Source organism: Suricata suricatta, chromosome X, assembly GCF_006229205.1.
Source record: "Suricata suricatta isolate VVHF042 chromosome X, meerkat_22Aug2017_6uvM2_HiC, whole genome shotgun sequence".
Taxonomy (NCBI): Eukaryota; Metazoa; Chordata; class Mammalia; order Carnivora; family Herpestidae; genus Suricata; species Suricata suricatta.
This window is the reverse complement of record NC_043717.1, coordinates 32,161,367-32,174,693: the sequence shown is the minus strand read 5'-3', so window position 1 is coordinate 32,174,693 and position 13,327 is coordinate 32,161,367. Positions and strand designations below refer to the sequence as shown.

The window sequence follows — 13,327 nt, the reverse complement described above, 5'->3', positions numbered from 1 at the left end:
ACTTCACAGAACACTTGATGGAGCACAAGCCCAGAATACATGAAAACTTCAATCCATCGTTGGCTTCAGGTCTCTGGCCCTGATGCATCCCACTCTTCTTAAGTCACCTGCTTCCTCAAAGATGCCCATTTGCCCAGCTCCCTGCCCCTCTCTCATATCCCCAGCAAGTGGCAGGACCAGACTTGGAGTTATGGTGACTGACCCTCCCCTCAGCCCTGTCTTTTCCAGGATACCATTTTTCTTCCTTGTAAAATCACAGTAGATACAAACTTGCTACATTTTAGACAGAGAGGCAGGCAGGAGGAAGGAAAGGGGCGAGTGGTAACAATTTAAACAGGGAATGGCTGCCTCCTCATATCCACCCGCTATGTTCAGGAACTGCTTTATCTCCATTAGCGATCTGACACTGTAACATAATTGCACCATGAAATGCATTTAACAATCATACAATAAGAGAGACAGCCATAGAGCAAAGTTGGGGGATTACTTTGTTACAAGTAGATTTGTATGCACTACAGACTCTATAAATTTGTTATGGCAAGCGTCTTGCTCTCCAACTTCATGTTCCAGTTGTGCTCTGAAGGCATTAAAAAAACCCCAAATAATCAACAAACAGGCATGGATTCCTTTGCAACGTGAGTTCAGAGGCAGTTCAAAGATGCTGCAAGAGAAATTCTTCTGTAAGAGGATGATAAATGGGGAAAGACACTGGTTTCCCTGTAGATCAAGACATCTGACTGTAAGGAAGAGATTTTGAGATGCTAGTTGTGGTAATGGGTGATGAAGAGAGGAGGAAGCATCCAAGATGATCAAAGAGAGATGGGAAGCTGGAATGAAAAACAAAAGGAAGCAAATTAACAAACATGGCGTGGCATCAACACACACCCATCAGAAGAGCTAAAACGAAAAAGAAAGACAATGCCACGTGCTGGCAGGGGAGAAATCAGGACTCTCAGACACTACTGGTGGGGGGCAGACTGGTCAAATCCCTCTGGAATGCCATTTGCCAGTATCTACAAGAGCTGACCATATGCCTGCCTTGTGACCCAGCCATTCTATCCCGACACATATACCATCAGGAAGGCACACATAAGTTAGCCAGAATACATACACTTGAGTATCCATAGCAACACAAATCATACTAGCATCAGATAGGAAACTACCCAAATGCCCCTCAACAATAGAATGGATAGCTAAATGATCGTAGTGCACAAAATGGAATACGATACAGCAAAGAGAGTGAACTAACTACAAGTACGTATTATAACATGAACAAATCTTGCCAACTGCATGGAGCGAAAGAAGCGAGCCACAAGATGTCATACTGTACGACTCTGTTTTCCTTCTGGATGGTGTTATGAGCTGTTGAATCATGTCCCCTCAAAAAGACATACGCATTGGAGTCCTCATCCCCAATACCTCAGAATGTGACCTTATTTGGAAATAGCGTGGTTGCAGATAGCGAAGATGAGGTCATACCAGCGTAGGGAAGACACTTAATCCAGGATGAGTGGTGTCCTTGCTAAGAGAAGAGACACAGAGACACAGATACATTAGGGGAGAAGGCCATGTGACAGTGGTGGCAGACACTGAGGTGATGCCGTGATAAACCAAGGATCACCAAGACTTGCTGCTCACCACCAGAAGCTAGGGAGAGGTAAGGAAGGATCTTCTCCTCCAGGTTTCAGAGGGATCATGGTTCTTTCCACAACTTGATTTTGGTCTTCCAGCCTCCAGAACTGTAAGGCAATTGTTTGAAGCCCCCCTGTTTGTGATATTTTGTTATGGCATCTCTGGGAAACTGATACAAGGTGACAAAACCAATCCATGCTCTTTAAAAGTAAGGCTATGGTTACCCTTGGCAGCAGGGATGATGTCTGGAAAGGGGTGTGAAGGGGAATTTGTGCACTTTTCTATATACACGTTATACTTCAATGAAACATTTATACACACACACACACACACACACACACACACACACACACACACACCACTTAAGGACTGCGTGGTTATTGATGGGGCTAGATTTCCTGAAAAGTAGACCTGCATGTAGCAGGCAGAGAAACCTATCAAGCATACTCAAAAATATTATTAGGGCACCTGGGTGGCTCAGTTGGGTAAGTGTCCAGCTCCTGATTTCAGCTCAGGTCATGATCTCACAGTTCTGTGGGTTTGAGCCCCACATCGGGTTCTGTGCTGACAGCACAGAGCCTGCTTCTGATTCTGTCTCTCTCTCTCTCTGCCCCTCACCTGCTCTCTCTCTCTCAAAAATAAATAACCTTTAAAAAATCTAAAAATATATCCACAAAATAATATTGAGGAGTTACTATGTGTTGAGAGCACTAAGTTAGGCAACACAGAGATCAGCTAATTTCTCCCAGGGACCCCCTTCAGTCTGTAACCTGGAGTAGCTGTGTTCTCCTTTAGGAGACCCTCCTGACTCCAGGACCCATCTGCTTTCCCAAGTACCGCCTAGCTGTGACCTTTTCTCTAGCCAGTGGACACAGAGATGTGTGATGTTTCATGCAGGCTCTGGGCACAATCTGCTTGGGTTAAAATTCTGGCTTGGCCACTTTCTAGCTGGGTGACCTTGAGTCACTTACTTAGGCTCTCTGTGCCTTGGCTCCTCATTTATAAAATGGGAGTAAGAATACTTCACACTATGTTTGGAAAGATTAAATCAGTTGATACACTTAAAGGGCCTCCATTCAGTAAAATTGGCTGTTATGGTGGTGTATCTCACTTACTGTGCCTGTAACGCTATAGGGCAGAGAGCCTCACTGTTCACCGGGTCCCCTCCTCTGCTTCCAGGAATACGGCGGGGAGGTCGGGAGAGGGTTACTTCCCTGTATTTTATTTTATGTCTTTATTTTATTTTGAGAGAGAGAGACAGAGACAGAGATCGAGCAGGGGAGGGGCAGAAAGAGAGGCAGACACAGAATCCAAAGCAGGCTCCAAGCTCTGAGCTGTCGGCACAGAGCCCGACTCAGGGCTCAAATCCAAAAACTGTGAGATCATGACCTGAGCCGAAGTCGGATGCTTAACCGACTGAGCCACCCAGGTGCCCCACTTCCCTGTATTTTATTCCTGTTTCATCGAGGAACAGCTTCCATTTGACAAAATGCGCAATTATTATGGGCTGAATTATATACTCCCTCTCCATTCATATGTCAGAGACCTATCCCTCAGGATCTCAGAATGTGACTGTATTTGAAGATGGTACCTTCAAAAGGTGATTACGTTAAATTGAGGTTAGCATGGGCCCTATTCCAATATGATGGTGTCCTTATAAGAAGAGATTGGGAGCAATATTCGAGGACACAGCAGAAGGCAACTGTCTGCAGGCCAAGGAGAGAGGCCTCAGAAGAAACCAATCCTGGTCACACCTTGGTCTTGGACTTCCAGGTTCCAGAACTCGAGAAAACAAATTACTGCTGTTTAAGCTCCCCTACCCCCCAGTCTGTGGCATTTTGTTATGACGGCCCGAGCAAACTACAGATGTGCTACCTGTTCAGTTTCATGAGTTTTGTCAAGAGCCAGAACATTTCCATCATCCCAGAAAGATTTCTCACGCCCCTTTCCAATCAATTCTCCCCATGCCCCTGAATGACACTGCCCAGTAGTCTTGCTGATTCTAGAACTTCATAATCCTATTCACCCGCTGATGCACATTTGAGGTGCTTCTTGTTTGGGGCTCTCGGAAAGAAAGCTGCTAGGAGCGTTTGTGTACAAGTCTTAGGGTGGACCTCTATTTTCCTTTCTCCTGGGTGCAAGCCTGGGACTGGATTTGCTGGGTCGTGTGGTTAAGATGTACAACTGTAAGAAACTGATGGTTTTCCAAAGTGGTTGGAGCATTTTACATTCCCACCGGCAAATGGGTTTCAGTTGCTCCTTACCCTCGTCAATAGTCGGGATTGTCGGTATCTATTTTTATTGTCGCCGGTTTAACGCTGTGAGGTCTTGGTTCTGGCTTGTTTGCGCTGAGCATTAGTTGGATGAAAACCCACTGGGAGGTGGGGCCCCAGGTGGACATACCGATCAGTTTAGGTTAAAAAAAATAAAAACAAGTAACAATGAGGACTCCTGTCACCTCTGTGGTATCTGGGAACAGAATAACCCGCTGGTGGCTCATGCCTGGGGCTTGCCAGTCCTCGTGGGCAAGGCCAGGCAGGGACAGATGCGAGGAAGCCACTGTCCAGAGGTGTGTATGCACACGTCTGAGGATGGGGCGATTTGAAATTGCAGAGACAAATATCAATCCATATCAATCAATATTTATTGCTGAGTAAATACCTCCAGGATGCAAGGTGTTCCCGCGGGACCCAGGAGAGGAGTAGACAGAGGCTCTGAAAGATTTACTCCTCTTGATTTTGCATTATCTGCGCCTCCAGCCCCTTCCATTAGCATGAATAATTAAGAGCTGACAGAGCTATCAGCCACAGTAAAGAGCATGCTTAGGATTGAGGCTTTGTCATGCGCCAAGGAAGAGAAAAGGCTCAGGGGTTTGAAAATGATGATCAGGATGGTGCTGAAGAGGAGGAAGAGAAAGCACATTAAACACAAATGCCGTGAGGTCCCCGATTTTCTGGTTTTCTGATAAAATCGCCTTTAAAGGCACCTACCAAACATGAATGCTACCTTAGACGTACACAGAGAGGAACCTTTCAAAGTACCCTTCCCTCGTTCCCGTCGCCCTCCCTGGGGAGCGGCTGGAGTTAACAGTCGGAGTGTGCCCTTTCAGACTGCGTAGGAAAGTATTTGCACACGTAAATGAACACATATAGATTTCTATTTTTATATTAATGAGATTCTATCCTGCATATCATCCAGAGCTTGCTTTTATTTCGTGATCATATATCTTGAACATCCTTCCCCAGCAATACATCCGTCAAAGACTCCATTGTACAGGCATGCCATAATTTATTTATTTAACAACACCCCTATGGATGGGCATTTAGATCGATTGCATTTTTCACTCTATCTATCTAGCTATCAATAGCTAGCTAGCTATGCATATATCTGGGTAGAGGGGCAGATAGATCTACAGGATAGTTTCTCAGGCTGGAAGAGGGCTTTGCCGGGCCAACGACTATGACCACTTTAAATGTTGCCGGAAGCTGCCAAATTGCCTCCAAAATGACTGCCAATTAAAACTCCCACCGAGAGCGTACAGCAGTGCCCAATTCCCCCCGCTCTCCCCGATTCTAGATATCGTTGATCCTTCTATCTTTTTAATGCTTGCCAACCTGGCAGATGAAGAGTGATCTCTCGTTTCTGTTTATAATTGCACAGTTGTGATTTCTAGCGAGGCTGAATGTACTGCACATTGTCTCCGTCCCTCACCAGACCCGTACGTAGGAGAGCAGATTGCACTGTAGTATTTCTCTCTCTCTCTCTCTCTCTCTCTCTCTCTCTCTCTCTCTCTCTCTCTCTCTCTCTTTTTAACAGAAAGAAGCAGGTAAGTGAGAAATGCCCCGCCTGGCCCCGGTCATCTGGTTCTTGGTGTGCGGTGCTGAAATCCAGCCAGAATGAAGTTGCTCAAGCCTCTGACAGTGACTTGGAAAGGTGGATTTGTTCAGCTGTGCTCAGACCCAAGTAATTAGCTGATCGTTTGGGCATTTAGCTCGGACACCCTGCCAGGATGCTGTTCTCTTTAAGCTCCCAGGAAGCAAAGGATGCACTTTGGTCCAGCTTATTTTCTGAGTGCCTCCTCAGCCCTTGAAGGAGCTCACTCTTTTGTAAGGATCATACTCTGGGTGCACTTTCTAATGGTGAGAAACATGGATGACAGCCATCCATTCAGAAAACTCTCATGAAGACAAAACAATTAAAAAAGCCAGCTAGGACTGTCTAAACTCTGAACCAAAATCCCACTACCGTTATCCCAATCCAGGCACCTACCCGACTCGCTGGTTTCGAATCCCATCTAATCCTGGCAATCTGATAATTGTGGTGGCCTGTCAAAACTGAGCACAGCGCTAAGCATTTTACTAGCATTATTGTTAAACTTAAATCCTTGGTTGAACAACCCGAACCCTGTCCTCCTGCTCATGCACACCCAACACACTCCTGCTTGGGAGCCTGGCTATTCCCTGGAATGTTCTTCTCCGGACCCAATACATAGCTCACTCCCTCACTTCTTTCAGATGATCAGACAACCCATGGAACAGCACCCCCCAGAGAGGCCTTTTCTGATGATCTTACCTAAAATAGCATTCCCTGTCACTCTCTGTCCCTACCTAGCCTGCTTTATTTTCTTCACGACACTTTTCACTACGTGGTTTTTCATTGTGCACTTAGGAGTTCATTGCTGCCTCCCGCATTTGACCGTAAGCTCGCTGAAGGCAAGGACTTCCTTCACGGCTAAATCCCCTGTGGATAGAATAGCACCTGGCCGGAGGTTTGTGCTCAATAAATCTTGGCTGAGGACACGCATCTTGAAAGCAATTTGGTAAAGTTGTAAAATAGTATGTGGATGGTCATCACTGAGCAATCCCGCCGAGAAAAATCCCCACACGGTTTTGTAAGAGGACATATGTGGGGATGTTCTTTATGGAAGAAGAGAGCTATTAAGTCACCCCAGTGTCCATTATTAAGGGAGATGATGGGAAAAATGAGGTGTGCGCACACCATAGAATGCTATGCTGCACTTAGAAGGAAAAACGAAATGCCCGTAGAGCAAATGCATAGATCTTTAAAAAGAGTGCTGAGTGAACAGTGTAAGAAAGGAAACGACACAGCACAATACCTCTTATGTAAATTAAAAACACGCATGCCTAACAGGACACTGTGTACAACACAAGAACAAAAGAATATTTAAGGATACCGCTTATACAACCTTCCAGAGGGTACCTCTGGGGGATCGTGAGGGCACCCGGGGGACTGAAGACAGGAAGGAGGAGAGAGAAAAAGCAAAAGAGAGAACTTGGATGGATGGATGCAGGTAGGGCTCGCAAACACAAGAGATGTGGCTAACGGAACCCTGTTGACCTCGGGTGCAAATGGAAGCTAAAGACAGAGTCTAGTGCCTTTTCTCCTTTCTCCAGCTGACATGCTCCTACCCAACCTTCAAGCTTAGCTCAGACATAATCTCCATTTTGAAGCTTTCTTTGACCCTTCCCCATAGGATTAATTACTCCTTTACTGACATTCCCATAGCATTTTAATGATACTTGTATTTTAACGTTTATAACCTCGTATAATAGCTATTTGCTTATACATCTGCCTTCTCCATCAGTAGATAATGGATGTGACTTATTAATTTTCCTACCTCTGGCACCCTGAATTGGTGATGAAATGAATTAATGGGGAGTTTACACAGACATATGTTGTAGGGCCTTGATGATGACTCTAGTTTGAACTTAATCTATAAATGCAGTGGTTTCAGAATCAGCCAGTGTCTGGCTGCATGGACAAGAGTTTCTGAATTTGGAATTGGACACCAAGTCAGAGGCAGTTTCTTTCCATTTGTGGAGAAGAAATGGGAAGAGTGCAGCCAGAGCGGTCTGAGGTGCTGCCCGACCAGGAGCTCCAGCCCCAAATAGAAGAGGCTGCAGATACACCTGCTGGGCCAGGGCGATTTTCGGGGTGCCGGCCCAGCTGCAGGCGCGGCTAGAGATGGTGTATCCTGGAAGCTGAGTCTGGCACCGGATGTCGCAGCTGCTTCTGGTCTTCAGCCAGGCAAACACCCGGGAATTGGGACAATGTAGCTGAAACAAAGTATGGGGCCCAGGAAGCCGTAGTGGCTTGCACGTGGAAGCTCCAAGAAAACCGGATATGCCACCAGGGGTCCAGCAGTGGGGAGCAGTCTCCTGTCACTGGCTCTGCTACCAGGTAGCGGTCCTGGTCTCGATCCTTAGACTCAGCCATGAAGCAGAGACTAGTGCACCAACGCCTCCTGCCCAGTTACCTACCCGGTGCCAAGCATCATGCTGAATGCACAAAGGAAGGGGGACGGGACCCATGTGAGAAAGCTGTGGCACAGGAATTGGGGCACAAGGATGTGGAACCAGGAAAGAGTCAGGCTTGAGTTACAGGTTCAGAATTTTGGCTGCAGCGAAGTCAATGCAGAAATCCAGGCTCCAGAGCTGGAGTGCTTACAAGGATTGGGGGTTAACCATGAGAATCCCAATGACGGTTGACTCCAAATGTGTGTCTGAGGGGGGCGGGGGGCTGCTGGGCTAGGGGCTGGGTGGGGGCTGCCGTCGGGCACAGTTCTTTTGGGCTGCAAATCCAACTTGCCTGTGACCTTGGTTGTGTCTCCCCACTTTCAGGGTTTTCGTTATCTCACAAGCAGAATGCAAATGTCACCGGTTGCCAATCATTTGCTAGGTGCTCTTAGAAGGTCTTAGATGTTTCTATAACTTTATCCTTGCACCAGTCTCTGAGGTGGTATCGGGAGAGTGACACGGGGCACAGAGAGTTTAACCCCAGAGGAAGTGTGTATACACATGCATGTGTGTGCAAACGCACACGCACACACACATATATACATACTCTTTTTTTAAGTTTACTTATTTATTTTGAGAGAGAGAACAAGAGTACAAGAGAGGGAAGGCCAGAGAGAGAGAGGGAGAGAGAGAGAGAGAGAGAGAGAGAGAGAGAGAGAGAGAGAATCCCAAGCAGGCTCTGCACTGACAGCATAGAGCCCAGTGTGGGGCTCGAACTCACGAACCATGAGATTATGACCTGAGCAAAACCAACAGTAGGACACTTAACTGACTGAGCCACCCAGGCGCCTCTGCACATACACGGTCTTAATCACTGTGCTACCCCATCTTGTGTCTCAGGGGTGAGAAGGCAGGAAGGACCACAGCCCCTACTGTCATTTCATGAGGATGGCCAGACAGTTGAGAAACATCTGCCAAGAGCCGAGTGACCCACTTTCCTTGGCCACTGTGTCTCCTCCAGGTTAGAGACAGAGCAGCCTACAAATCAGACCTGACAGCTGTGGCCAGAGGCTCTGGCTTCTGTTGCCAGATGCGGGTGGCCTGAGATAGCACATGGGCGCAGATGCCTGAGTCCTCGGCAGGGCAGTGCCAGGCTCCTCCAACCACGGCCTTTCTCTGGGTGGACCACGAGTGACGCTATCTGAACAGCCAACATAGGCAGCGCCCTTGGTGACCACGAGTTCCACGTTACACTGGGCCACAAGCCCAGCTCCTGGGCTGTGCTCTGAGAGTCAGTGGTTGGTGGAAACTAGCAGGGAGTTTCTCTGTGCCTCAGTGTCCCCCTGGGTAGCTCTCGATGTCCTGAGTGGTAACCTGCTTGGTGACGCATCCTTCAGTCACCTCCTTCCTTCTCTTTCCCGCCCCACCCCCTGGCAGCGCTCTCTGCCGCTCCTGAAGAAATGACATACACTCATGTTCGTTGTCTCAGGGCCTGCTTTGAGCAACTTGAATGAAGACACCAGAAAGGACTCTTGGTGGCAAAGTGGATCCTGAGAAACATCCTTCAGCTGCGCAGTCTCTAGATTCTGGGAAGGATGGATGTCCTAACCTTTTCCAGAGATAGTTAGGTCACAGAAATAAGACAAGCTTCGAGAAGCCTAGTCAGGAGCTGTTAAAATCTGACCAAAGACAGGCTTACGATAATCTGATTTCCACACGCCTCTGGTACCTCCCAGGTGGCCTCCTCGGGTCTTAGCGTTCCTCCCGGACCAGGTTTCTGCGTCTGGAAACGCAGGCATGGGTGATCCTGTCTCTGTTATAGGCGGCTTCCTCTTCTGATGCCCTGGTCTTCTTTTGCCACATCCAAATGGAAATTACTTTTCTGCTCCAGTTAGCAACAGTTTCTGCTTTCCAGGTGAATAAACATAATTCTCTGCAGGGTAAAGGAAATCTCCGAGTGGATTCCCATAGTCGGAGCTGGCTGCCCTCCCATTTACCTAGGGCACCCTTTCCTAGCCAGCTCCGCACCCTTTTCTTACAGAAAGCCCCAAATCTGCCAACAGTAGGTGATCCCCCACCCTTCTCCCCCCATCAGGCCCAGGTTCTTATTAAGAAATACAGAAAAAGTTGAGAAACATGGCATTTCTTTAGGGAAATCCTTTCTGGGTGTTTTTCTTCCCCATATCATAGCACCCAAAGACTACTTATACTATTTGCCTAACATGCTGGGGCAGATCGAAGAGGATGCCCTTGTCCAGAGGCAATTGATAGAGGGTTTTCTGTACCCCAGGCCTCGGGGCAGCCTTCCCCCTGAGGTTTGAGGCTCAGTAAGGTCCCAGCATATCTGTAACTCACTTGTGACATGCCGCCTGTATCAACAACTATTTTTTAAAAAGTACCTCGATTGACGGATAGCTGTGCAACCAGTACCACGTTCCAATGTTTTCATATTTCTTCCACCCCTAAAAGAACTCCATGTTGACCCGCTCCTGCTTGAACGTTAACTCAGCCACTAACAAACGACCGTCCTTAGCCGCCTCCCCACCCCAGGCCTGTCTGGAAGGGTACAGAGGGTGTTTCCCAGGTGTGTATGAACATGTCTATTCCTCTCAAACTCTGAAATCGTTGCCAGGTGTGGCCACCAACACAAAAGGTTCTCGAAGTGCCAACGTTAGGATGTGGTCTGTAGCAAAGTGGACCGAGGCCTCCCGATCCTTTATGTAACAATCTTTTAAGGCTTCCCAAAGCTGTGTGGATCCTTAGCTATTTTTTGAGCACCCACTAGGTGCCGGTTCTGGGCTAGCACCGGGGAATTGAGGCTGGGTGGGTGACACACCCAGGAAGCCCCCTGTTTCCCAATACAAGTCAAGTTTTGGGACTACCCCCCCCAGCTCCTTCACCAGCCATGCTTGGGTATGTTCGATGCCCAGTGTATGCACACACTAGGACCCTGGTTTCATTCATATTTCCACCACGTATGGTGGAATTGGCTAGTATTCATATTTATCATATTGTCTTCAGCTTGAAAAACAAACCGAGTAAAACATTATAGATAAGGTCCATTCTTTGTCCTACCCCTCAATGAATATCATGAATTTATTATCTATGAGTCCAGTGTATTTTTTGCACCTATCAGATCTTCCAGGATCTTTTTTTTTTTTTTTTAACCAACTCTTCTTAGCTTCTGCGGGCTTTGGAGATTACCTAGGGTTCCCAGAGTCACCTTGCCTGCAGTCACAGAGAGTCAGAAATGCCTGGGCATTTCTATCCTCCAAGGGGGCCCACAGCCAATGACCTGGCACCAGGGAACAAAAGCCCAGAGCTCCTCTTCTGGGCCAGCTGAGGGTGTGGGGACCTGACCCGAAATCCCCCTTGCTTGGCTCCGTCTCTACTTTATCCTGCTCCCCTCCTTCCGTGCTGGCCTCTGGGCGGAGGTACGCTCTTCACAAGTCTCTCCAGCGCTCCGACAGCACAGCCGTTCAAAACAACCTTAGTTCACACATGTGCCCCTTTTTCTGCAGACATTCTTCCTAAGGTATATGCTTTGTGCAATTGTTGGCTCCTAGAGTGGGCGGCTTCCATTGTACCAGGCGCGCTCCAAAGCGCCTGCGCTAATTCACACTTCCGCCAGCAGCACCCGAGAGGCCCTATTTCCCTGCATACTTGAAAATCTGTGATATAGTCAGACTTCACGCTCTGCCCATCTACTGGCCGAGAAGTGGTACCCCATTATTTCGCTTTGACACCTTGATATATATTTGTGGGCCTTCCAGTTTTTCCATTCTGTTAATAACCTGTTTGGACCATTTGTCCATTCTATTGGGCTGTTTCCCTTTTTCTATTTGACTTGCACAAATTCTAGTATAGTCTAGAAATTTACCGGTTACAAAATTCAAAAACTCCGTATTGTTTCAAAATGGAAATACAATTTTAAAATAACACATGTTTACTGAAAATTTAAATAATGCAAAAGAAGAGAAATTAGAAAGTAAAAGTTGTTTCTAATAATCTCCACTATGGCCTCAGGCTTCAATTCCACCCAACGATAAAAATAACCACCGTTAACAGGGAGGCATATATCCTTCCAGAATGTATAATGCATATAAAAGTATATAAAAATAGATTTACATGAATTAATTCACTAAATGTTATTAAGCATCTGTCGTGAGTCAAGCATAAAAGATATCAAAATATACAAATCATTAAAAATACACCAGATATACAAAAAAACACTTCCTAACTAGCTTTTATCAATACCCATTTATTAGAGATATCCTTTTTATGTTAAAATATATGACTCCCCCTGACTCAGCGTAATAAGTCATTGAAAAGCAATATTCCACCAAAGACCTTGTGGTATGTACATCCTTGTACATACATCTTTGGCAGTCACCCGGTTCTCTCCTTAGGATAAATTGCTACAACTTAAACCTTTGGATCAAGAAGAGCCCAGTTTAGGGGTGCCTGGACAGCTCAATCGGTTAAACATCCAACTTCGGCTCAGATCATGATCTCATGGTTTCACAAGTTCGAGCCCCGCATCGGGCTCTGTGCTGACAGCTCAGAGCCTGCTTTGGATTCTGTGCCTTGATCTCGCTCCGTGCCTCCCCAACTCTCACTCTGTCTCTCTTTCTCTTAAAAATAAATATATTTTTAAAAATTCATAAAAAAAGAAGAGCCCATTTTGAATTTGACTGCCCTCCAGACTGCCCTCCAGAAATCTTGTGCCAATTTACACTCTCACCAAGAACGTATATGTGTGTCTAGTTCCTCCCATTATCAAGCTATGCTTTAAAAGAAAACCCTTGATAACTATTTCTAGAACCCAAATAAAGTCCATATAATTTTCCTTTCTCTACTGATTTTAGGAAAAAAATAGGCAAGAGCAGGTTGGAACAATCCTAGCCTACTAAGATATTTTAGTCCTTTTATTAATTCCCTGAATCCTTTCTATGGAGCTATTAATCACAAAGTGAAATCTGTTTGAAGGAAGAGGTCTGATTGAAAATCCACCCAAAGGCATTTAGCCATCGAATATCAAAAGGATTTCTTCCTAAAGTCTCCCCCTGACGGCGTGTTCCCTGGCATAAGACCCCCGTCACTCGTAACAAGGTTCCTTGGCCTGCCCTCCACCTCCTGTTCTTTTAGCCACACATATTTCTGTGACATATGGAAATATGACAGTTGCCTTGATGGGATCTCCCCCTCAGATGCAGACTTTGAGTCTCACTTGTTTACTGAAATCGGGCTAGAGAGAATAAAGATTCACAGGTGAAGGTAGAAAGTAAACACCTGGGGGCGCCTGGGCGGCTCGTCAGTTAAGTGTCCCACTTCAGCTCAGGTCATGATCTCAAGGTTCGTGGGTTTGAGCCCTGCATTGGGCTCTGTGCTAACAGCTCAGAGCCTGGAGCCTGCTTCAGAGTCTCTCTTTCCCTTGC

General features: G+C 46.6%; 1 pseudogene; it reads right to left on the bottom strand.

Moving 5' to 3' along the window:
* LOC115283374 overlaps nucleotides 1-7,869 on the bottom strand; it is a 33,682-nt pseudogene extending 25,813 nt beyond the window's left edge.
* Between the last annotated feature and the right edge of the window lie 5,458 nt (nucleotides 7,870-13,327).